General features: G+C 40.4%; 1 protein-coding gene across 6 annotated transcripts in view; it reads left to right on the top strand.

Annotated features, from left to right (window-relative positions):
* Positions 1 to 26,171, top strand: part of sash1a (SAM and SH3 domain containing 1a) — a 160,196-nt gene that overhangs the window by 63,684 nt on the left and 70,341 nt on the right. The gene's annotated exons all lie outside the window — the stretch shown is intronic.

The following is a 26,171-nucleotide window of genomic DNA, read 5'->3' as shown; positions in this document are numbered from 1 at the left end:
CTAACAGATGAGCTGGCTGGCAGTATTTCCTGATGCTTATCCTGAGTCGAGGATTTTAACTTAAACAGAGGAGTAAGATGAAACAATTTTACAACAATCCACCATTTTCTTTCCTGTGGGGTAATTCGCATGTCATGCCATTTAGGGACAATAAAGAACAATTAACTTACAAGTGGGGTTTTCTCAAATATGTGAAAAGCTCTGGATGGTATTTTAATGTTGCAAATTTTTAATCCAAGACTGCAACATTTGTTTTTTTTGTTTGTTTGTTTTTTTAGTCCAAAAGCTTAAACTAAAAGCTTAAAGTAGAAGAAAACATAATAGGAATAAAAAATTTAAGAAAGTAATTGTGTTATAAAGAAAAAAAGTTCTACAATCCTTTGAGACTTTTATTTCCAAGCAGCACCCTGAATTGCAGTCTTGGGCTTTGGACTCGCATTGGAATACAGTCACCTTTCTTTGTAACAACTCCAAAAGCACAGTCATATCTGTTGTTTTGTCCCTGCCATCTGAAAGTGATCCACTTGGGCATTTCTGAAATTACATATGAGTGTTTCCCAATTTTAAATATTGTATCAGGTGAGGTAGGTAGGTAGCCATTTGTAGCGGAAAATGCTCTCTTTTTGAAAACAATGTGTATAAAAGGTCAATGAGTGTTATGCTTCTGAGAAGTTTAAGTTGATTGTGTTAACTACTACCCTCCATTTAGCAATCCCTGGTTTTTGATTGGCTGTGCAATTGGCCAGAAAGTTGACCTTAAAGGATTCTGGTTCCCGAGTCTGTTTTTGGAGTTAACAGCAGGCCTCTAAGCTTGTTCCAGCAGGCACTTTAAGAAGACTCATTCCTCTGACCACTGAGTTCATCCTATTCACAGCTTGATGAATGTGTCAGGAAGTTTAATTACAGTTTGTATTCTTAATATCACCTCCATGTTTAATGATATTACCTCAGGGTGTGATCTGATTATAAACTGCTTTGATACGTGATGAAATGTTACGTCTCCGACGAGGGCGATGGGTAACAAGCGTTCCCATAAGACAGCTCATTGATCACGGTGTTAACTTTATGACTGAACCAATTCCAGGCAGTTGCAATTCAGAAAAGGCTTGGAGGAACATAGAGCTGCCAGCCTGTCTGTCACATGTCCAACATTCTTGGCCAGCAGAAAAGTGATAGACAGACAGCTGGTCCGTAGCTTGTCAAACATGTTATCATTGCGGTTTTTTGCCTCTCTTTTTTTGCCAGTATAGTAATGTTACTGGTGTAATTAAAAAAAAGTGTTGTATATGGGGAAAGATGGGTTTTTTTGTTTTTCAGTGGTGAAGAAGGAAGACAAACCACCCACTTTATTTGTTTATTTCTGCAAGACTGACAGCTTGTCTTGTCATTCTGACATTTTTGGTTTGTCTTCAATGCACTGCGTGATTTCAGTTTTAATATAGTCCTGTTTCATGTTCGGGGTCCTTTTGTTTAACTCTAATCAAATTGAGAAATATGCTGAAGCTATTTTAAGACATTTTCCACTGGGAGTCAGATGAAAACTTTTTCAGAGGCAAGATGTGTTGACAGTAGTAGAGCCAGCTATCAAATGGGTATGCTGCCATTAAAATATGTGTATGTGTTTATACACGTTGCAGTAGAGCTCTCTTCTTTGCGCACGAAGCTAGTGCTCGCAGCTGAAAGTGCCGCAGCCTGACTCGGGTCATAGATCAGCACAGATACAGTCTGACAGCTGGAGTTTTGTGGGCCGGCGCCTTTTCTTTGATGTGTCATTGTTGTGGGCTGAACATGATGGGCCTTGTCTTCCTCCAGCTCATCTCGAACCACTCTTCTTTATCTCAAAGCCTCATGCTGGGAACGGCTGAATAAAAACAACAACAAATTATTCAGCTGCAGAAACCAAGAGCTGATGAGAGAAATATTATGCCTGTGATGTCGCCTTTGTCAGGATACACAATGTATAAATAAGAGAATACAGATTGTTTTTGCCATCGTCTTAGAAAGAGAGACTGGTTTGAAAGTGTCTTTCTAGTTGTAATGACAGCCGACACATAACCTTGGATGAATGTAATTGTTTGCTTGTGTTGCTGGCATTTTAATGCTGGAGGTGGGAGACAGTTAAAGACCTTGAAGGACTAAAAAGTGTGTTAAAGTCTTAATAGGATAAAACCATCCATGTCTTTCATAGACCGCAAAGACATTGCACGCATAAACACACCAATGTTCAATTTACTTTTTTACAAACATTAACCCATTCACTTTATTGCCCCTGGAAAGTACACGCACACATCCATACACACATCCATCACCTGTCTGTACAGTGCAAGTGTGATATGATGATGGATGGTTGGATGTTTCGACAGTGCAGAGGATGCCGGTACACTTTGAACCCATGTTCCTGGAGGGCTTTGCTGTTTTTTGCCTCAGGTGATACCGCCATCCTGAGGGTTAATTGTCAGAGTCAGTCAGCATTAAAAAGCCTCATAAAAGTTACATGTGTAAATGTGCAGTTATGGCTCAGCTGTAAAATGACATCCCAAACGACATGGAAGTGCAACAGAACACCACCATATCTATTCTGCTGTGAATAATCTGCATTGATCGTGTTTGCTCGGGCCAGCCTTTCATGTTAAGCACAGGTTTTTAAACAGAAACAGCCCAGTTTTATCCTGTAATTTGGGGCATTTTAACGTAGAAAACTGGTGCCGTTTAGAGTAGACCTTTTGGGCGAACTGCAGGTTTTGGCACCTCAACAGGGGCTTGTAATTTTCAACCCTGGAGGTTGCCACTTGGTTAAGATAAGCCTTCCTTTTTATTCTCTGTTTTTAATTTTCATCACACTGTTTTTCTCATGAAGTGCAGCAGTTGTCTCCGGGTGGTGAGGTGTGAAGGTCATTCTGACAGTGTACCCCCTCCCCCCACACCTGTACTGGGAAAACACAGTACCCATCCTATGCCAGTGTAGACTACAGTGTCACCCTGCAGGTGCCAGCCAGCAACCAGTGTGACCTCAAACAAGGCTGTGGTTGTGCGCCGCTTGGCGCTGCCCTTTTCCACCCTTATACAGACGTTTCTTCTCCTGGTGCTGCCATATGTTTTGCCATTGACTGTCATACTTAGAGGTCAAAGGTGAGAGATGCCCAGCAGTATCATTTCAGCAGAGTTCACCACCCCATCGGGGAATTGGTCACATGGTCATACTTCTGTATCATGGTGTGGCATATTATTTTGACAGTAAGTTTGTTTTGGCTTTCAGATTCACAGCATGATTTCTTAATATTTGACTCTTTAGCCTTATCTGTCTTGTAAAGCCAATCCTCGAGCTATTTCTTTCCAAGTTTTTTGCCCATTTTACATTAAAAAAAAAAGCAGATTTTTAAGCAGATTCTGTTGAATGTCAGTCAGAGTCGGTCTCAGCAGTTACTAACTTTTTTTTTGTCACTTCCCTCTTACGAACACATTATTTAGCAGTTAAACCTCGCACAGTCAGGAGTGACGGAGTGCTACTACAGATATGGAGGTACCGTTTCCTGGTAAATTAACCCTCCTTGGTGGTTTACCTTTCCGCTTCCTCTCTGTGGAAGAAAATAGGACGATCATGGTGGCCTATGGAGAGAGAAAAATAGAAAAGCTCCATGGAATCCTGGGGAGAAGGGGACACTTATTATTGTCAAACACAGAAATAACAATTTCTATAATAACGGGGAAAAAAACATTGGTGTGTTGCTCTGTTATTTCAAACATTGTGAGGATAAATACAATTGTTGATGGATGTCCAAGACCTTTGGCCTCCGTGCAGCTAGCATGTGATGTTTGGGAATTTCAGCTGTGTTTAACATTCCCTAGGGCTTGTGGCTTTGTGCTGTAGCAGTTATGGCAGATATGTCAAACTACTCCATGTGATAGCTATAGAGCAGAAACAGGAGGATTTATTTGATCCAGATTATGAGGCAAATAGTGACTGCATGGTATTAGAGGAGCTGTCTGGTTATGTAATTTCTTCATTTTATCTACATATTGTTTCTCAGCTGTATTTTGTTACACTTAAGCCTTTGCTGTCCAAGTAAATGTTTGACAGCATTAGTTACCGTTCGTCAAACTGAAGCTCGATAGGAATCACCAACTCTTACACTCTTGGTTACCACTTTCCCACAATTTTTTTTTAAATGTAGAATTTTATTTTAAAATAAATAAATGGCTAGAAATAACGTAGAAAATGACTTTATGAATTCAGTTGCATTATCTCTGAAAATTGTAGACTGTTCCCACTGTGACCTACAGGGAATCTATGGGAGGGAAAATACATATCTGTGCATCTAGCCACACCGCAGCCCTCTTCACGCAAGGTCCTTTAGCAAAATAGCAGTCCATGCATTTAAATAGGAATATTATTATAATGACAGACTGTCACATTTTGTGTGTATGTGCGTGCACGTCTGAGTGTCACACCAGGTTTTGCAAAGGGGAGTTTAGGCCGTAAAGCATGTCTACAGTCTGACAGGTTCGAGACTTCTAGTGGAGACATGCCTGAACAATTGACCTCATGGCTTGGTCTTCTTGTTAATGCCGTAGAATTTATTATCAACCAGCTTAGGCCTTGGGGGAACTAGTGATTAAATGTATGAGTCTAGCAGGACAAAAATCACAGTGACAGTACATTTATTCTTTTCATTTTTCCTGTAAGTAAAAATGCTGCAGTTTACAGTGACAGTATCAGGGGGAAAAACTGGGTATGAGATGAACTGTAAAAGAGATCAGAGTTTGGACGGTTTCATTGTTATGAGTCAGTCATGCTGTATGTTACCTAGAAAGGAGTGACATAACCATGAGGATTTGTTGGGTGTTTAACAAATGGCATTCAACAGATGTTTTGGTGCTGTTATAAATGTAAGTTGGAAGGGTTTAAGTAGCAGTCAGGTGCTGCTAATCAAAAGCAACTGATCATCAGTGAGCGTGATTGCAGCATAAAAGCAGAGTTTTTGGCAGTTTCTGATCTGGAGCACTCAGGTGTGTGTTAACACAATGCTGCAATCTTCACTGAAGTGGATATCTGAGCAATTTCACCCCAAGCTCAGACTGTGCAATGAAAGAAATTGCCAAAGACCAATGAGCTACACCTCAGACTCTACAGGCCTCAGTTAGCATGTTAAGTGTTAAAGTTCATGACAGTGCAATTAGAAAAAGACTGAACAAGTATGGATTGTTTGGAAAGGTTGCCACGACAAAGCCTCTTCTCTCTTAAAAAAGAGCATGGTCACATCTTGAGTTTCATCTGACTAAACCACAAGACTCCTGGAGCAATGTCTTTTGACAAAGGAAAAGAGCAAGCACAACATATCAGCAGTAACTGTTAAACACGGCAGTGTTAATAAGTGTTGTAGTGATAATTTGGTGATTTTCACTCCTTATCAAGCCGCAGGACCTGGTCAGCTTCCAGTCATTGAGCTGATAAATTCCTCTAGGTAAACATTGCATACCAAAGAGTCAAAAAACACAGGACCCATGCAATGCTATTGTGAGACCATCTGTCAAACAGCTAAAGCTTGGCCAAAACTAGCTTATGCAACACGACGATGATCTCAAGTACAGCAGCAAATCAATGACAAAATGGGGTTTTTTTTTTAAATGAATTGCCTATCAATTCCAGACCTGAACCCAATTAAAACACTGTGGTCCATAAAGGTTATGAATGTCTGCAAACCTCAATGAACTGATCCAATGTTGTAAAGAAGGAATGGACAAAATTCTTCCACAACAATGTGAGAGACTGAGAAAGTCCTACAGTAAATGACTATTTCAAGTTTTTGGTGCTTAAAGTGATTCTGCAAGCTATTGAGGCGGACCTTCACAGGACTCTGGGGGGTGTAAATATTTGAAGCTGTAAGAGGACAGATGTCTTAAGTAACTAACAGTTAATAGTGAACACTTCCTGGTCATGTTTTAAATCTATCTCAACACTTTTTATCAACAACTGTAGAAGTGCAGTGAAAGGGCCACTAAAAGGACTATGTCGGTCACTTGATCACTTACATGGGAAATGCTCACTGACACTTGAAGCTTACATATCTATTCATCTCTCCATCAATCCATCCATCCATCCAGGTTATGGTCACAGGGGGGCTGGAGTCTATCCCAGCTGCTATGGTGCGATAGGTGGGATACACCCCGGAAAGGGTCACCAGTCTATTGCAGGGCTAACTCTGAGAGAGCAGCACATATGCGCACCACCGTGCTTCCCAAACCATGTTAATTTTCTTTGCTTAAGGCTTAGATTAAACAAAACTGCTTGAAGTTTGATACATGATAGAAAAAACCCCCCAAAAATTAACACTGAATTAGTTTGTCAGTTTTTGGTTTCTTCTAAAATAAAATCAGAGCAATCTCCCTCAAAAGATAATTATATTTGGTTAAAAAAGTATGTTTAAAAATTGTTTCCTGTGAGAGAGAGTTTGAAAACCACAACTGTACCGTGGGCTGAGCCAGCGCCAACTGTAATTCAGTGTAAACCTCCAGCTCCAGCCAGCGGGCCGTAGAGAACATTTCAGTGCCCGGGGAGTAATAACTTGTGTGTTATTGCAAACAGGAGGCTGTATTTCTCCTGGTGATCAGTCTTGCTGAGGGCAGCTCCTAGAGTAGCAAAAAAGAGTATGGAAAATAAATGAGAGGTTTTCCTTGAATATGAGCCTTCCCACACTGACAGCATTAAATTGTTAGCTGTAACTGAGCAAACGCCTCAAGCAATTTACCTCCGCAGAGTGCAGAAGAATGTCTTTTTTTTCCTCTCATTCACTTTGTTAACCAGATCACAGAAGCTCACAACGCGTCATTTGGCTGCCAGAGTGGATCTGGTGACATCTGCATGTCTGTAAAACTAAAACAGCGATACCTCATTAAATATTTGATACTGGCTCGCACTGTGCTTGGCCCGCTTCGACGCTTCACTCAAATCCGTTCCAAGCACTTATAAAATGTGGTCAGTATTTTGCTTGTCAGCTGTCCCACGACTTGAGGTGGGACCCGGACCAGATGGGTACAGTAATGGTGAACTGAGCTGTAATACTGAACTGCTGCTGAACCCCTGTTCGCAGTGTAGTTCCTCGTCGCGACTATATTGACACACCTGACTTAAGAGTAATTGCTGCAGTTTACTTAAATCAATTAGTAATCCCAAGCATCATTAGCTGCTTATACTTTGCACCGAGCGATATCTCTCATTCAAATCACAGTGCTAATTCCTAACTCTGTAATGACTGGTTAAATGTCTTAATGATGCAATATGCTGATTAAATGACTTAGAGGATGGTGGTTTTGGAGTATTTGTACTTAAATACAATGTTTCCTCTGTTTCTTCCATGCACTTTCTGTGGACCCTGCCTGTAATGACTTCTTCCATTGCTTTCAGGTAAGAGTAATTCCCTGAATCCCCTGTGCTGGCTTTTATAATACATTCAGACAGATGTGCAACTACAGCAAAAATGTGGACATCATTGTTTTTATTATACCTTTGTTATCACCTTGCATGTGCTCTAACACTGTCTCATTTTGTTCTTGTCTGCTGATTCTGCCACAATGCAACTAGCCTAATTCAGTGAACCTAATTTTGTCATAGTTTAGTTTGCTTCACTGCCTGTGGGAGTCCAGTAAAAGAAACACACGGATGTTTCTGGTGAATTTCACCGAACAGCTCGCTGAACCGTGAAACAAAATGACTTCCTAGAATGTTTTTTTTCTTTTCTCCCTTTTTTCATTTCGCTATGTGTCCATCTCTCTAATTCTGCACACATTTAGTCAAAAAAGATGAAAGGGGAATTTAATAAAGTATCGCAGACACATGTAATTGGATAGACAAAGGCCTTCGGAAAGAAGCTCCACAGGAAAAAAACCCCACCCCAACAAGGTCACCCCATTCTTCTTCTGAGCACCCATTGAGCAGTTGAGAATAGGAACAGGAGAAGTGTGCGTGAGACAAGATAACACACAAGAATGGCATAGCGTAATTGAGATATCAATCAAGGAGGTTATTTCAGGGGTAATTGCTGAGGTCTTTTGGTTTGTGTTTGTGTGAGTGTGTGTGAGAGTGAGAGTGAGAGAGAGCAGATTCAGTGGTGGAGGGGAAAAACCAGTGAATAGTCTTTATAATCCATCATTCATCTTGGTAGAATAGTCTGTATATTTATTATTCCTGTTTTTCTCTGCTTTTTTTTCATTCCAAGGTTGAGAGATTTTTCGCATTAACAAAATAAATAAATAAATAAACCTGCTTCCTGTTTACTCTTACAATAATAGCTTAGTTTTTGTTATGGCTGCGAGAGTCTCTAGGCCTATTTTTTTATTTATTTATTTGTTTAGTTTTAATCCACTAGTCTGAGAGACTTAATTTAAGAAATGTGTGCACTTATTTTTGGTCTATCTGTAGTCTGACGGATGACAGTAGATGACAAATAAAATTTGCTTGTGGGTTGCACTTGTCATGCTTTGCTAAGATAGATGCATGTCTTTTCTCTAACTGGCACCTTATTTTGAAATGGAGCTCTTCTGTGACATTCATACAGTACTTTATGTTTATGCATGTGGAATGTTTCATTTTATTAAATGCCAATCCGTTCTTGCATTTGTATGGATGGCCATTTGAGACTTTTTGAGAGGCATCGAGCTTTGTTTTAAGGGCATCACAGTGCTCATGAATATTCCATTTCCTCATGAGATTACTTCCTGTAATAACACTGCTGCTCAGCTCCTCAAGGACATACCACTACAGAAGCTACACCCTCTGCTTCGGGCACACACACTTGTACACACTTTTTTTTCTTAAAAATACCACCGGCTTTCCTTGCATACATCCCCCATATAAAACACACACACATGCACACACACACACACACACACACACACACACACACACACACACACACACACACACACACACACAGGTAGATTATTTCTATCTTGGCATATGAATGTTCATTTTTAATTTGCCATTTTCTGCACAAGTGCTCTCTGATAATACTCCCTGCATGGCTAAGATTGAGGATAAGCTTTTATAATATATACTATATGACGTGATTATTTATAATATCAGTGACATATTTGCTCAAGTATGGCAAAAAAGCAAAAGGACACAGGCCCTCAGCAACCTTGCTTTTACATAGAAATATATCCAGAATACAACCAGTAGGAAACCATTTGAGTCGAGTCTCAATTGCAAAGAAAATGCATCACAGATAAGGCGTCAAAGCAGACTGGCTTCGATTGATTGCAACATGTCTGCAATTTTATGAATCTGCAATTCATAAAATAGAAGGAGGTTATTTGCAAACTAATCTGTCTGAGAATGATTGCGGTCCCCTCTTTTCCTGGTTGCAAGAAGGTTGCTATCCTATTTTTACTCTGTGACTGAGCCATAATCCACAGACGCAAAAGGGTGGGGGGTGTTGGTTTACTAACTACTATGTATTTCACAAACTTATTAGCTTATCTTGAAGACACCACTTGATTCCTTTCGATTAAATGGAAAATGTAAAGTAAAATATCCAGCGTTATTCAAACATTGAAGTTTGTCAGTATTTTTGGAGGAGCAAAGGAGAGCGCTAATCTTTCTTTTTGCTAGACATTGTTGTCAAAAGTAGCCTTACAAAAATGGAAGTACAAAGCTGTGCAAACCCACACAGAAAGATCCCAACCAGATGGTGGAGTCAAACTTGGGACCTTCTTGCTGTGAGGGAACCACCATGCTACCCTAAAATTGCAAAACTGGCTGTACATTAGAGCCATGTGGATAGATCAAAATATCGATACCAGTGCTGTTGTTAGTATCAGATTGCTACTAGCGTGACTGGAACAGTACTTTGTTTCTGTCCTCTAAACTTAGTATGTAACCCACTGAATTATGTTAAATTAATAATTCTTTTGTAACTGAAAAGAAAATACTCAAATATGCACTATGAACAATATCAGAACCTTCTTTTGTCTATTTTATTTATACCCTAGGGCACATTTAAACTGCAGAAGTTGGTCCAAAGTCTTATAGAAACGGGCACAATTAATACTCTGTCTCCAAAAAACCCAATTTTAGAGCACATGAGAAGCTGAAAGGTGTGTTTTGTTGTGTTAACTAATTATTGTGGAAAGTAAAAATTACAGTGATTTAGAGATCATTAAAATGTGCTCTGGAAAGTGATGATTCATCCCATAAGTAATGACACACTGCCTACATAAGCTCTCTTACATAAGCTGCCTTATTTAGTTAAAAGTATTGGTATCAATATTAATGTCCATATAGTGGCCCTGTATTTACTTTTATAGCACAGCACACGGCCTACTGCTGAAAAATTAAACTTTTTTTATAATGCTACTGGTTTTATATCACACAAGACGGTAACTTTGGAGCATTGTTTAGGTCTTTGAAATTTATCAAAGAATGTCTTTGTCTAATCTGTCTACTACCAAAGTCAGTGTAGAGACATGGACTGTTTTCCTCTCTGGTCATCACATTCTGTCCTTGAGCACTGCAAAATCGGATTCTTTCCAGTTATTAGTTTGGTGTGTCTTAAAAGTTAACACAAAAAGATGGATAACCTACAGGAGACACCACTACAGATGAATAAGAGAAAAATGTGTTCTTTAATATTTGTTGTGTAACATCTGCAGTATATGGGAGGGCGTGGGCTGCAGATATTACAGTTTTTTTGTAAATTGAAAAGTGTCATTCCATTTCAATTTAATCAATACCATTTTATTTTTGGGATTTTGGCATCTTCTTCCAAATCCATTTCTCATTACCCTTAAAATCCCATTCTCTGCCACTCCTTTGAAAGCAGCCATGTTATTAATGACACACAACTTCACTATCAACCCTTCATTGGCAAAACCCTGTGCATGTTCACACCATTCAGCGATCACTTGACAGACATGCGAAACATCCAATTATTGGCTACCAGCAAACAATTATTCGCATTATTCGCCCAATCATCACTGAAGACCGGCAATTAATCTTGGCTCCAGCCAGCCATGAAACAGACATGATGGGCACATTAGAAGAGCAGTCCAGGGTGGTGATGTGGTGAAGGAGGAGGATGTTTGAGCATGTTGTCAACAGGCCTGAGATGTGGATGACAAATGACCAGTGCTGGTTTCTCATCAAACTGATGTCTGTGTTATTCGTGGCTACGTGTTTGATTAGATAATGCAGTTTCAAAAGAGAGCAAAAAGATTAAAGGCACCTTTTATGTGGAATTAGACACCCCCACCCCCAGAATCAGCATATTGATCAGGGGGTTATCAATCAATCAGTCTATATATTGGTTAGTCACCATCAACTGCCTTGATCTGTGATTGCTTTCATCCTTGAACATGTCAAGATTTTATTTTCCACGTGTGCCCCAGTTTCTTCTTTCTTTGATCGCTATCTCTTTGTACCGTAGCAAAGAACCATCAAAGTTCAGCACCTGCACTGTGTTTAATGTGATTTACTCAGATTTACTGAATAAAGACAACACCAGTCAGCTAGCTGGAGGTTGTAGTTAACAATCTGGTTCAGATTCTTTAGAAAAATTGGCTTTAAGGTTGATCTTTAATTTGGGTTTTTTTGTCCTCTTTGAAATAAGTCTTTTTCTTGCATTGTCTTACTATGTATTCTGTTTTAATTAAATATGTTTATGGGTAAAGCCCTTTCTCATTCTGAATGCTGAGAGGAAAGGGAAACATTAAAAAAATAGCTGTGCTGTTTCATAAATTGCTTGCTGCCTGTGGGACATGAAAAAGACTTTGACTAGGCTGGCTGATGCTGACATAAAAGCTGTCTAGTGCTTTTGAAGGCGCAAGCCTTTGAGAACTGACGCTCTGAATCTGCACTTTGTCAGAGCTACTAGAACTGTGCTGCTGCTGCTGGGGACCAAATACAAGGCAATATTTAATAAAATGGAATTGAAAAATACAGTTCTGTCCACTGAGATGTTGTTAGATTGACAAGTATTTATCAAAATTCCCATTATTGAATGTCTCTCAAAGTGTGTTTCAGGCTTTTCTGTCGAGAACGCTCACATGTACAGGCACACGTAGGCTAATGTCTGGTATAGAAAAGAATTGCTGCATTAAAGACTCTAACAGCTTGCCTATTAAATGTAATTCCGGTGTATTTTTAAAAAGAGAGAGACATGCAAGCTGGCAGAAAAGTGAGACGGAGACACAGAGGGCAAGAAAGGAAAATCACAGATAGTCATCATTATCTAGGTCCAGTCCACCCAGCAGTGGAGCAGATCAATACGGTGTACCCAGCATGGCTCTGCAGTGGAACCAGCTCCACAAAACCTCTCATTACTGCCCACACTCTCATTACTACACACAAACCCACACACTTTCAGTCACAGGGCTGCAAGTGCATGCACACACATGCACTGTTCGCACTTGCAAACATGCCTATGCATATTGTGTTTATGTGTCACTCTTAGGCAGTCCTTCAGCAAACGTTGCCCACACATTACACATCTGAATAAACATGTGCTTTGATTTTCCCTTGTTTCAGATGTTGTAGCGCTTGGTTAACTGGTTGTAAAGAATTTGAATGAATCCAGAGTGTTGGCCTTTTTGTGAGTGTGTGCATTTAAATTGGTGTCCACACTAGGGTGCGGTTTATTGAGTAAGTATCCTGTAGATTGGTTTTGTTACAGTAAAGCGTAAATCCCATTAACGTGTCAGCCCTTATAGTTTCACATGCACACTTCCAATTATTCCAAATCCCAATCTCAGTGAAATTAGGTCATGATATTTACTGTGTTAACGAGTTTCTATTTTTGCATAATTATCATGGAGTTGGTGGGACTGGAGGAGGGAATTGAGTCTCAATATAATCCTCCATGCCTCTAGTGAATGTATTGTATGTAAGGCAAGTTGATCTGTGCTCTGGGTTGGTTGTAGGAAGATCTATCAGCCTCCTTGTTTGACTCTTTGATCGAGACTTTTTTTCTCTCTTTTTTTTTTTAAGAAGAGATGGCGCAAGGTTTTGGGTTATGTTTTTACTCACTATTGCATACATTTAATTTTTTTTTTTTTTTTTTAAATGTCAAGTGCATCTGCCCTTCTTGAAGAGCAGTATGCATTTATGTGAGCTCTCCAGTACTTTGGAGCACCCTAAGGGTCCTCAAGCTCTGTGTTTTGCATTCACCATCAAGTTCAACAAGCCAAAGGATGCCGACACCAAACAGTAACACAGAGCTCTGTTTTTCTCACTCTTAATCAAATCAAGGACAGGCTGTTTGCACAGCAGTTTGCAGACTTTCATTGCATTTATTTTCCCCTTGTGACTCTTGATGCATGTAAAATGAAGTTGGTGGTGCTCAAGGGACTGGAAGGCGCTAGATAGTCACTCTGGCAGAGTGGAAATCTGATCCAGAAAATACAGCTGTGCGTATCGGTGTGTTTTGTGTCATTTCCTCACACACACACAGGAACACCGAAACACCAGATGTTCTTCTGTATTTTATTGCTAGCTGCCCCAGGAGAGAGTAGAGCCACCTGCTGGAGGAGCTCTGCTGCTGGTGCACCATGACCTTGTATATGTATAGAAGCTTCCATCTGCTTCCTTTACACACCATACAGCTGTGGCTTACTCATAAGGATTGCCACCTCATAAAGACTAAACTCAATTCAAAGAAGGAAGAGCATGATTTTCTTTTTGATTTAATAAATGAAATGTAGCCTGTGTGTGGTTTAAATAATGTATGTGGCTGTGGAATCTACATAGTGAGGCTGTCAGCACATGTTTTTTTTTTTTTTTTATTAATAGTGCAGGATTTGAATTTGTAAGTTGAATGAAAAGTTGGTTTACTTATTAATACACCACAATTGTAACTCTAGGATTCATCTTACTCAACCAAGGAATTTTGGTAAATGCTTCCTTTGTTCCGATAGCTTCTCCTTATATAGCTTAATGTGTATAACCATATGACTCATATGAGACTGACTTGTGCATCGATATTTTCCCCATGTTATCTTTTCAACCTGTCATGACTTAGTGATACAAAATCAGCGCGATCGGCTGTCACCCTCTGAATGTATTAGTTTGAAGCCAAATCAAAAGAGAGAGACGCATTATGTATTTAAGCTCCTTTCATCTTACTCTCACATTCCCAGCCTTCATATTTCGGTGAAAATTGCCATGGCAACGTGTCTGTAAGGCATCAGTGCGAGAGTTTAAGGGACGGAGAAAAGACTGAGCAAAAAATAGAAAAACAAAAAAACATAGCAGCTTTGGGCAGAGAAAAGCAGGCAGCAAAAGAAGGAAGGTGTTTCTCTTTCAGTGGGCTACAAATGCAGCGCCTTAGTATGGTTGTAGTCAACCAAAGAACATCTTGATCAGCTAAAATCGAATTCTCTCTTCAGCCAATGGATTTATCATGGAAGGGTGCAATATCTCTAGATTAACTAGAGTGCACCTTTAGCCTCATAAGCCTAAATAATCAACATAATGAACTATCATTTAAAACTCTGCAACTCTGTATTCTTACCTGAACAACAACAACAGATTCTGAGCCCACGCAGTGAACCTCATGTCCTGAGGGATAAATCTCCATCATTTTAATATTTAAATGATAAGTAGATAAAATGATCAGTAGACCAAACCTAATAAAATATGCCAGGTCTGATATGTTGACACAAATCCCCAAATTTTAAACATGACAGCTGCTGGAGCATTTTAGCAATAAGGAAGAGGATTAGGCTACTAAAAGAAATCTTTGGGTCATGACCTTTTTCATTATTATTCAGAATCCTGTGAAAAAAATCCAGACTTCTTAAGTTTATAATCAACTTTTTGGCCATCAACTAAGTTCAGTGTCAGTATACATTAAATAGGTTTGACCTAGGAATCTCCTAATAGTTTGGGTAAGTCCTAACTCACCCTGATTTGCCTCTTGTAGCCTGTTTGTTTAACTGGAAAAAATAATAGATCAATCCTTTTTTTTTTTTAATGTGACTACAGCCCTATTAGTTTGTCCAGTTAAAAAAAACGAAAAAATAACCATCTATAATCTGATGGCTGGATTATTAAGTGAATATTTGATATCAAGAAACACTTGGATTCACTCAATATGACTCTTTCCTTATTAAATACTGGCTGAAGGCTTCCTGTGTGACCAGGATGCTGTGGGCCTCTGGTGCAGTTTCAGTACAAAGTACAGTGTGGTTGAGAAGAACTTGGTGAAACAATCCTATGGTAAAAGGTTTATTCTAGTTTAGGTGGTAACATTTTTTTTTTTTTTTCTTTTCATGGACCTTTACCATAAAGTATTTTCAGACTAGGTATCTGATTGGAAAAGTAATATACCCTGCAAAAAAGCCTAATGTTAGTTTTGTTATTTGTAATTTTATTCTGGGCACCCGGGTAACTTTTTGCTGATCGTAAACAGAATCAATAGACCTGATAAGATTGTACACATTTTGCAGAGACGTACTGTCAATCCATAACAGCACTCTTAGGTAAATTTCATGTGCTAAATTCTACTTTAACATAAGTAAAATTGGAAGATATATCCTTTGGCTTTATTTTCTAAATATTAAAGTCTAGATAATGTAAGTAAGGGTGGAGTATTAAGATTGTTGCACTCAATACCCCATTTCATTCTTTAATGAAGTAGAATAAACCTACTGAAGCTAGCACAATAGTCAGAGTGTGTGTGTGTGTGTGTGGTGGGTTCGTGGAACTAAGGTGTGTGTGTATATACTCGTTGTGCTGCGCTCATTCACACAGCCTAAGGAAGAGAGGGTTACAGTAGGAGTATTTTCAGTTTTCCCAGTGCTCTCAGTAAAGGAACTGATCTAAGCTGTTTCCCATTGGCATTAAATATGCATTAGTCCCAGCCTTTCATGTGGGCGCTGAGCTGTGTTTTGTGTAAGAAGTCCTGAGGATATTTTCTGATACTTGGAGCCCACCAATTTTTTATCTCCATCTTTTAATTAAGGAGGAGAATGAGGTCTGTAAGAAAGCAAGCTAATCTTTATTAAATGGAATTTCTGGGACACTGATTTGCTTCAGGGCTAGTTACAAAACATCCTGCCAACAAACACTACAAACCCCCAGCACTAAAATCTATTCTCATCAATTAACCTTGAGAAACCAAGGGAAAAGACCACACTGAAATTATACAAGGCATGGTATTAACATTGCCTAATAATCATCTCTACCCCATACCTGTTATTTCATTCATTCTCTTTGAATAATGTCAGCCGAGGGTCTAGTCCCTGACAGAATCCCACGTTCACCCTGTCAGTAAGCTATCGCCAGCTCAGGCGTTGTGCACAGCTTGTGGGCCTCGAGCTTGGGTTCTGTCTTGTATAAAGACATGGTAATCAATCATTTTTTGACAGGTTTTAATGGAAGGGTAGGGGGTCTATGCCCACATTGTCCATAGGGGCTTACCAGAAAGGGGTGATTCTTAATCCCAACACTGTGCTGGCCGGTGTGGCCACCTCTGGTTGCCCTTATTTCCCCTCTACTGGCAGGTTGGCCCTTCGCTGTTCTATTATCCCTCTATCTGTAATTAAACGCAGCCAAAGGGAACTGAGATGGAGCGAGAAAGGGGAAGAGCTCAGGCTAGGTGTCCATGTTTCACACAAAGGGTTTCTGACAGGAAGGATCTGCGGCTTTCCATGACCCGAGGTAGGGGGGTGTGTGTGTGTGTGTGTGTGTGTGTGTGTGTGTGTGTGTGTGTGTGTGTGTGTGTGTGTGTGTGTGTGTGTGTGTGTGTGTGTGTGTGTGATGAGACCATTACAAGGCATTTTTTACCATTAAGTGCTCATACCTTAAAGGTTAGAAAGGGATTACTGTAACATTAGCCAAAATAATAAAGCTGGAGAATTGATCAACTGTCCATCAGATACAGCGCACAAACCTTTGAAATCGCACAATTTGGACATGCAGCCTGTCTTGTGCAATAACTAATGCTGTCCATTCCCTCCGGAGACCTAATTTTGTCATGAAAGCCATAAGCTCACCTTAGAACGAGTGCAGAAGCCTGCACCCCTACCTCATTCTTTGTGGGGGTTGTAGGTGTGTGTAAATAATGGTGATACTCAACAATTCTCACCAGCACACTCTATGACTGTAATTTCACACAATTTAAGCACGCTCTATTCACACTCATAAATCTCAAACTTCTCCCCATTTTTTCTTTCCTTTCCTCTGGAGACCTGCAAATGTTAATGCCAGTGTTTTGTGAGTGTAACCCATTGCCAAGGCTTTATCTGTGGGCCCACGCTGGCTAGAATTGGACAAGATTGGAACCTGTCGCAGTAATGGGGTCTCTGACCCGGTAGGGCCATCACAGACAGTCTGTGTGTGTATAGGTGTGTAGAGGTTCATATACACAGGTTTGTGCATGTGCTGTGATTTATAGGGACACAAACCTTCCAATAGAGCCTGAAGGGCATGGCTGGGCTTCCATAAATAAGCAGCCTTGGTTATCAGCAAGCTAGGAAATATTGATTATTTTAAATGGCTATCGCATTACTCTCATAAATATGCATCGATTGCACATCATCGGGTTGATGTCCTTCGATTTGGTTTTGAAAAATGCGAAACCGTTAGCCGCTCATGAAATAAACAGCCATTTGTAAAATCTTATTTATCTCCTGAAGGCTCCTTTGAGAAAACGTTTACGAACAGGCTATCCCGACTGAATTACTGAATTCAAGGATGAAAAAAAAAAAAAAGAGAGACTATACTCACAGTCGTATAAATTGCTGCAGGATAACTATCATTTATCTTATAACCCCAAACCATACAAAACGGAGAAACCTCTACTTTTCCAGGAACCTTTGGAATCATTTCCTAGTAGTGTTATCCATCAGTCGTGTTACAGCCCATTGAAAGAAAACAAAATGTCAGTCGCCCCAGAATAGACCCCATGAACTATCATCTCCATGTTCCACTACAGTTTAAACCACCATACCTTCCAGATACAAGACTTTACCGAAGTACAATCACAGTGTCTGCAAAATATACAACACATCATTAACTGTGGTCTACCTCTGGTTATTTAATACGCTGTTTCTTCTCTCTGCGAACCTCCCCCCGGTGGAAAAGCCTCAGGAGTATAGATGGTTCATGTATACCACTGCCAACACTGTACAGGAATTTTGAAACCCAAGTCGGCACTCATTCTGAGATGAACTGCGCTTTACCTCTTGCCTCTTTCTTCTCTGCATTAACTCCGGAGAATTTTGGCTGTCGGCTTTTCCCTCGTTTCCTCCAGTAGCTGCTGAGAAGGGCTGATCACTTTGACGTCGCTGCGCCTTGCTCACCGTGGGTGTAAATAATCAGATTTGTGACAAGAAGGGCCGCTAGTCAGAGGAGGTGAGAATTGAATTTTTGAACTCTCATCTTATTGTTCTGGTATGAATCGTCTTCAGCCGATAAAACTGCATGCCTCCGCTGTTCTCATGAAGAGAAACTGAATTACTCGTTTGAAACTGAGGCGAGCAGCGATTAAAGCGGATTCGGCGACTGGCAAAGGGACTCATGCAGCGTGCCAACATGCATCTATGCATCCCATCTTTGACAGATTTGGCAACTGTATTAAATAAGTGAAAGCATCTTACATTAATCAGAATGCTTTGTTTGGAAAAAAAATTTGTTGGAAACCCCAGAGAACAACTCAAAAAGCAATGTTGTTTTACACACCCACCCAAATTAGGGAATGTAAGTTGTCACAATGTCAAGTAAGATAATTAAGATGCTTTCCAATGGCAGTTTTTATAAAACAAGAAAACACTTGTATGTCTCGAGCATCGTTGTTGTTTGAATCACCACAAAAATAGTGAGACAAGTGTGTGCTGACAGGCTGGATTTTGTGAAGCCTACACAAACACATGAGTTAAAGAAAAAGAGGGAATGACCACTGACCCAAGTTCAACATGCTGTTGCTCACTGCTCTGTGGCCTGGATGGAGAATCCAACTTTATTATGTAACACCAGTGACTGTAAGCTCAAGAAACAGGCTTGAGGTTGGGCTGGAGCCCATCCCAGCTGTCAAGGGGCAAGAGGCGGGGTATGCCACTGATGGGTTGCCAAATATCGCAAGGAGATCTTAGGAGAACTTAACATGCTTATCTTTGTACTGTGGGAGGAAGTGGGAGTAACCAGAGAGAACATGCAAGCTCCAGCCAGCAGATTCAAACCCAGCACCTATTTGTTGTGAAGCAGTAGTGCTAACCGCCCGTGCCTGTGTAATACACGGTGAGTAATAAAAAGAATGATCCCTTTTCAAAAGGCTACTTTTTTTTTTAAAGTAATGGATATAGAAGCTTACAGTAAATTTTGAAATGCTTGCTGAATATAAAGTTTAACATAGCAAAACTTACAACATGTCCCCTTCATGACACATGCAATATGCTTATATGATTTTCAAACATGTCCCATATAATTCTGAGCCTGTTTGGAGTCACCGAAGCCACTGCTGCTGTTATCATGCCTACCGGCAACCACAGGAAACTTGCGAATCCCCTATTTAACAGTACATGGTACTGGTGAACGGCTGGGGAATTAAAGCCCTTAAAAATAGGATTATTCTTTTTCATACACCCTGTATGTTAATATAATATAATACTTTTTCAAATGCCAATGTCCTTCATACCCAAAGTGTAAATTTTTTACTAATCGGTCATCAAATAGCTTGACAGTTATTACTTTTCTCTAAAGGATAAAATTGTAGCGGTTTGCCTCCATTCATTTTATTTTTTCCCCACCATTTATCAACCTCTAAACTAAATTCTCTCCATGGCTGAAGCCTGTGGATGAGATTTTATTCATCATTTTCCTCAAAATAAAAGTTTTAAACGTGTTAATAAATGAGTTCCCTGGAGCCTGACCGAGCAGGACATGAGCAGATTCAGCCTGGAGGCAAGGTCTTGAATAGAAAGTGCAGCGGAGAGCTTGATCTGTCTTTATGCGCTTTTAATTACACACGGCCGGATGGCCTTCAATCCCCAGAGAGCCGAGGTGAAGCTCACGTCAAGACCAGAAAGAGACGGAGAGGGGAAGGATCACCGGCACCTCTGAGGGCAGCGCGAGGTTAATTCAGCAGACACATTACAAGAGCCACAGGCGGCTGTCGATCATTCCACAGTATTTTGACTGACGTGTAGTGAAAAGAACTGTCGGTTAGCAGTAGACTCACAGATCCTTATTCTGCGTGGATTTACTGCCCATATTTCAGAACATGTATGCAAATTTCCCCAAGAAGGAAAACCATCTTTATGTTTTCAGTTTGTAGAGGAACCTCAGCTGAGTTAATGTGCTTAGCTTTTTGCAAAAATTTAATGTTTCATTTTAATGATCAACTGCCTGGCAGGCAGCTAGTGCTCTGTAGTGGGTAATGTGAGAAGACAGATATGGTTTGTAAAACTGACTGATCAGAAAGACAACAGATAAGATCAAGTTAAGACTAGTTTGTGTGTATTTGTGTGTGTCTGCTGCCCATATTCACATTAGACTGAATATGCTCATTCACGTGCACCCATCAACAATCGCATGTCCACATAGATTCTCAGTTGAGTCCAATTTTGCCCATTGCAGTATCCCAAATTGCAAATTCGCCCTGGTGGGCTTTACCATCTATACTGTTCTTTTTCAGTCTTTCTCACTGTTTTCTCTCGCACATTTACTTTCAAACACATTTCATCAACACACATTCCAACAGTTCAGAGCACGCTGAACAGCAAGAGCAGAGGGAATAAAACACTCACACAGAGAGAGCTTTTATGTATCGGAAACCCTCTTCATTCTTATGAATCTCACCTCCCAGAACTGTACTTTTCTACGAAATGAGTGCTATAACCTCAAGGCAATGTCAAGGTGAAGGAAACGTGTCAGCGCCTCCCTGTTGAGCTTTTTCTCGCTCCGGCTCTCTCCAGTTAATGACTCGAGTGTGGAGAGTGTTACCTTAGCTAGGCCTGGCCAGATGAGCCCAGAAGAGATGGCCAGACTGTAATCACAGGCAATCATCAGCTCTCTCGCTAGATCTCTGCTACTCTGGACTGAACGGTATGGTCCTAAACCCGTGATTTGAGCCGTAAGGTAGAGTGAGACCGAAGGAAAGGGGAGGGAGAGGATAAACAAAGATTTACACGCTGAAGTGTCCACAAGTGAGAGATTATAGTGATGTTCATGGTCTTTATTTGGTGTTAACATGCTAAAACACAAATTTTATTTGAAGACAGGCATTTAAATGCGGTTACATTTTGACTGGAGGGGGGTTACATGAAAAAGTCCTTATCACCAAGACACGAAATTCTTGAAAATCTATTAAATATTGCCCAGAGAGCAGTAGGCCCTGGTTTGAGTCTGACCCGTGGCCCTTTGTCTTCCCCTTTCTGTTCTCACTTTCCCGTCTATCTACAATGTCTCTACCCAGTAAAGGCTAGAAGGCCCCAAAAAATCATCTTTAAAAAATAAGAAAAGAAAATCCATTTAAGAGTTGCTCAGACTTTTATAGTAAATCTGGGACGAGTGAAAGCCAAGGAAACACCAACACGGTGTGAATTCACAACGATGAGTATCTGTCTGAAATTTCCTGGCAGTCAGTTCAAAGGTGTCTGTAGTGGTAGACCGATCAGTTAACCAACAGATCAATAAAAAGCTGTATGAGTAAGTAAGACAGTCTAGAAAGAAAATGAGGGCTGCAGTGCAAGTATGAGAAAATGTCCATAATAATTAGTCATCGTAGCTGCGATTTGACTCAATCCTGGTTGGTCCACCGCTGATAACTGTGAAAATTTCAATCGTAATGACATTGGTCTTCTTCTGACTTTCTCTAGTGCAGGGAATTCACAGCACCTGAGTGGGTGTTTTATGCCCCTCTGAAATAAACAATCCACCCCTTAGTTCAAGAAATCTTTAAACTCCACACCAACAAAAAAAAGGATCCACGAGCATGTCTCACTGCAGGTCAGTAAGAAGACTACAGAAGGTAACCCTATTAAAAAATAAATAAATAAATAAAATCATGCAGCTTGACGTGGTGGGTCCAGGGACTGTGACTTCAAAATCCTCCAGGCTAAAACTAATGGAGTTCTGCTTCTTCCAGCTTGCCTGTCTCTCTTCATCAAAACACAACAACCCCCACATAGCCTGCAGCACTGATAGTAATATGCGATACAGAATGGTTGTTCATTTAATTTTACAGCCAGGCATGCTGGTGTCACTCAAAAAAAAAACGGTCTAATCTACCTGGACTGATGGACAGAAAGAGCCATGCTTTTGCAGGCACGCCAGCTCTGTCTTTGGAGCTGTAAACTTTTACATGTCAGTGGTGCTGTGTGAGAGAAAAGCCTTGGACTTTTCGTCTCCTACCCTCAATCCTACGTGCTCCGCGGTTGAGTCTGGTTGTCTGCTTTCTGCTGTGGTCTTTCATCACGTTCACTCCCCATTCTGGCATGCCTACTAGTATCTGTGTGTGTGTGTGTGTGTGTGTGTGTGTGCGTGTGTGTGTGTGGGGATAAGACAAGAACTTTACTGCCATCTAGTGGCAACAAAACCACTGCCCTTCCTGTGGGGTCAAGGAGATTAGGTATGAGATCAAGTGTTTAAAAAAAGAAAAAGAAATGCATGGAAAACAGTGGTGTGGAGTGTCGTCTAAACACTGTTCATATACATCTCTCATGTGTGTTTGTGGTGGTTGATGCTGGTACTTCATTAATGGGAGTCCATATTAGTGTAGCAGGTCAAGTTAAGTCAATGAGCAAGTGCTAATTCCTCTGCAGTCCTGTGCACTGCCACTCGTCACACATTTGCATATAAATTGCTTTAAACGTGATGTTGCTGCTAAATTCCTTAACCACCACTTGTTTAAAATTCATGAACGCTTTTGAATTTTGTCAGGCATGGTTGAGCTGTCAAAAAAACCTTTGATACGTTTAAAAAAAACCCTGCAGGTGTGCATGCGCACAGGCATTTGGCCTGAGATTTTGTGAAATTCTCTCCTATTTTGTCTGTGAAAAGCTCTGGAAGCTCCCTCTGTCTCAAGCCGTCTCTCCTTTTATTTCTTTGTGTGTTTGTCCGCGCACGCATGTGTGTTCAGACTCATTACCCAGTCTTGGCTGGTGAAGAGAGCCTTGTCTCTGTGGGCATCGATGTGTTAATATACACTGTGTCTAGTTATCTCTGGTCACCATAATCAGTATTCAGAAACAGTCTCTGCTGGAAGGGCAAATATTTTGTTAATTTTCAAACCGGGACTTGCAAAAACATGCATGCAAAACACTTTTTTTTCCCCCCCTGTAGACTTTAGATGTTTTGCACCACACCTAACCTATTTCTAACCTTTTAATCAACATGAACAAACCAAGGTAGAACAATTGCATTAGGCATGTCGCAAATTGTTTTGGGCACAGGATATACCCGTGCTCTGATGCTGCCATCTATTGCTAGCAGGGGATCGGATTTTAGACAAATTCTCTTGTTCCGAGTTAATTTGTGTCTGCTGTTTGATTGTTTGCCTCAGGAGGAACAAGGATAGTGCTTAAAGTAATTGAATGGCCCATTTACATTCTACTAATTGATTGTGAGGGTTTTGACGAGGGTTTTTTTTTTTCCTGTGTTGCCCTGTATGAGACAGAGAGTAGAGTCCAGTAAGGAGCAGCAAATGAAACATTTACAATCAAACAATAAATGGATCAAGTAATTGTAATATAAAAATATATTGTTTTTCCAGAATTTAGAAAAAAAAAATATATTAGGCCACAATGTAGTGGATTACACATTCACCTGACAAGCAAAGGAGAGACAAATCTATCCTCAGTAAAAGATCTGCCAAATCTAATATGCAGTGCTATTGGATGTGGGTGACCCCTTGTGACAAGAGAGCAGCTTTATTTGCATTGGGCTACATAAATTAAACAATCAGCCTTAATAAATCCTGATCAAAAGCTATAATTCATAAATACTAGACACTAGAAAGGGCGGCTCTTTAGGTCATCAAAGTATGTCTGTTTGTCATAACTACAGTGACCTGCAACTTCATGCAGTCAAAGCCAGCTCAGCAACAGTGGAATGCCTCTGATGTACCTGTACCTGCTTGTGCAGCTTCTTTCGAGTATGTGTGGTTATCATACAGTATGCCCCTTTGAACTTATTATTATTGTTCATTTATTTTTTTTCAGTTGCAGTGGCCATGCTCATGCGGTTTGCATCTAGCTTGCTAGCTGAAATTAAAAGAATAGAAAGCATTGCCTCTTGTTCATGCATAGGAACGCTAGAAGGTTTTATGGGCTGTATTAAAGGCTGGAGCTTTGTGCTGCTTTTGTTACAACTGACTGATCTGAACTGAAGGTTTAATACGCAGCATCGGGAACTGCCTCGTCTAGTGGCTAAAAAACATGAAAAATATTTAACTTCATCCGCAGGAAATGTGCTGTCTAACCACTTGAACAAAGAATGTTGACCGCATTTTCTCAGTCTGCCTTCATCTGTATGTGTATACACTCCTAAAGACAGCCTGTTTATGTTCCCTGGTCTCTGCACATCCTTGAGATTCTCTTGTGTGATTTTCTTCTTCTTCTTCTTCTTCTTCTTCTTCTTCTTCTTCTTCTTCTTCTTCTTCTTCTTCTTCTTCTTCTTCTTCTTCTTCTTCTTCTTCTTCTTCTTCTTCTTCTTCTTCTTCTTCTTCTTCTTCTTCTTCTTCTTCTTCTTCTTCTTCTTCTTCTAGTCCTTCGCTGCGCATTTACATGAACCCTTGCACTTTGTTTCCTTCTCTAAACGTTGTGATGGCAGGTCTAAACAGGATGCAGGTCAGCTGAAATGGTTTACACAGGAGATCCCGATGCATCTATTGCGTTGAGACAAAGCTGCGCTGCTAGACTTCAAACATCTAAATTTAGCAGGAGTTGCAATGAGTTGCTGCACAGTTTGTCTTTACAGTTGAGCTATACATCTTGCCTCAGGCTCTCCAGCCCATCTTTACCAGCTTTGGAAACACAGATGAAAATGCAAGCTGACCAAATAGACTTCCTCCTTTGTAGTTACATGTTTTTAGCAGCTGCACATCACCTCTAGATATGGCTTCACAGTATTTTGAGCTTCAATTGCTCAAATAATCTGCGCTGTTTCTGATTTGCCAGCGTGTCATTGTCTGCTCACCATCACCCTCGCGTCTGAAAGAGTGGCGTACCCTATGCTATTTGGTTGTGTCAGCAACACTGACTTGGTGAGCCATCTCTTGGCAAGTGGATGTGGGACATTTCTCTGGTACCTATCCAAGCCTATGTCTGCCCCGCCATTCCATTCCTCTCTGTTACTATCTGTCATCCCCCCAGTTTCTCCTTCCTCCTCTCCCATGACCTCAAGGAGTCCTCAGGAGGTGAAGTTTTCCAAAATGGGAAGATTTTTTTTTTTTCTTCCTCCCCATCTGTCTCTTTGGTCTCGTTTTCCCTCTCACAAATTAGCATAGAAAAAGAAAAAAAAAACACCCCAAACCTCAATGCTGAGTGACTCATTCAAATAATTGTTGCTTTAACTGTATCAAGTTACTCTTTTCTCTGACTCCCTTTTTGCTTTTCTTCCTTTCCCCAGTACAGTGCGGTATCTGGGCCACTTGTGAATTGGGGCCTTTGAGTGAAAAGGCAGGAAAAAACGAGTGACATCAGAGATGGAGAGAAAGAGAGGGATCTAAAGTCGCCCTGTAATTTTCTCTTCTGTTTCTATGATTGCATATATGACCATAACAGACAACCAGTTAGCTGGTTCACTTTGTACGTGTACATATATATTACATTAGCAAAGATCTCCCATGTGTCTGTGTTTTATTTTAGCATGTTTGCGCTGCTTGTGTGTTTAGGTGGAGCTTGACATTGTTGACTTTTACAGGAAGACAGTTTTACAGGAGTGCTATTCATAACCGAGTAACAGAGAAAACAAAGAGACCCTCGCGTGTGTGTGAGTGTGTCTGTGTGTTTGTGTGTCTGCAATGAAAAGACAGTAAGAACAAAGAGACAAGAGATGGCGAAAGAAAAGGGGAGTGTACGGAGAAAGAGGAAGGCCAGAAAAAACTCCACTTTTGAGAAGGAGAAGAAATTTGAGACATGTTGAAACATTTTTGGACAGAGGAGAGGAAAAGGGCAAGACATGCGGAGTGAAGGATGAGATCCCTCCCCCTGCCAAACTCGAGTTATACTCTTGACTATTC

The sequence above is a fragment of the Oreochromis niloticus genome, linkage group LG15 (genome assembly GCF_001858045.2).
Source record: "Oreochromis niloticus isolate F11D_XX linkage group LG15, O_niloticus_UMD_NMBU, whole genome shotgun sequence".
Classification (NCBI taxonomy): Eukaryota; Metazoa; Chordata; class Actinopteri; order Cichliformes; family Cichlidae; genus Oreochromis; species Oreochromis niloticus.
Note: the sequence above shows the minus strand (reverse complement) of the source record. Positions and strands in the feature narration are given on the sequence as shown.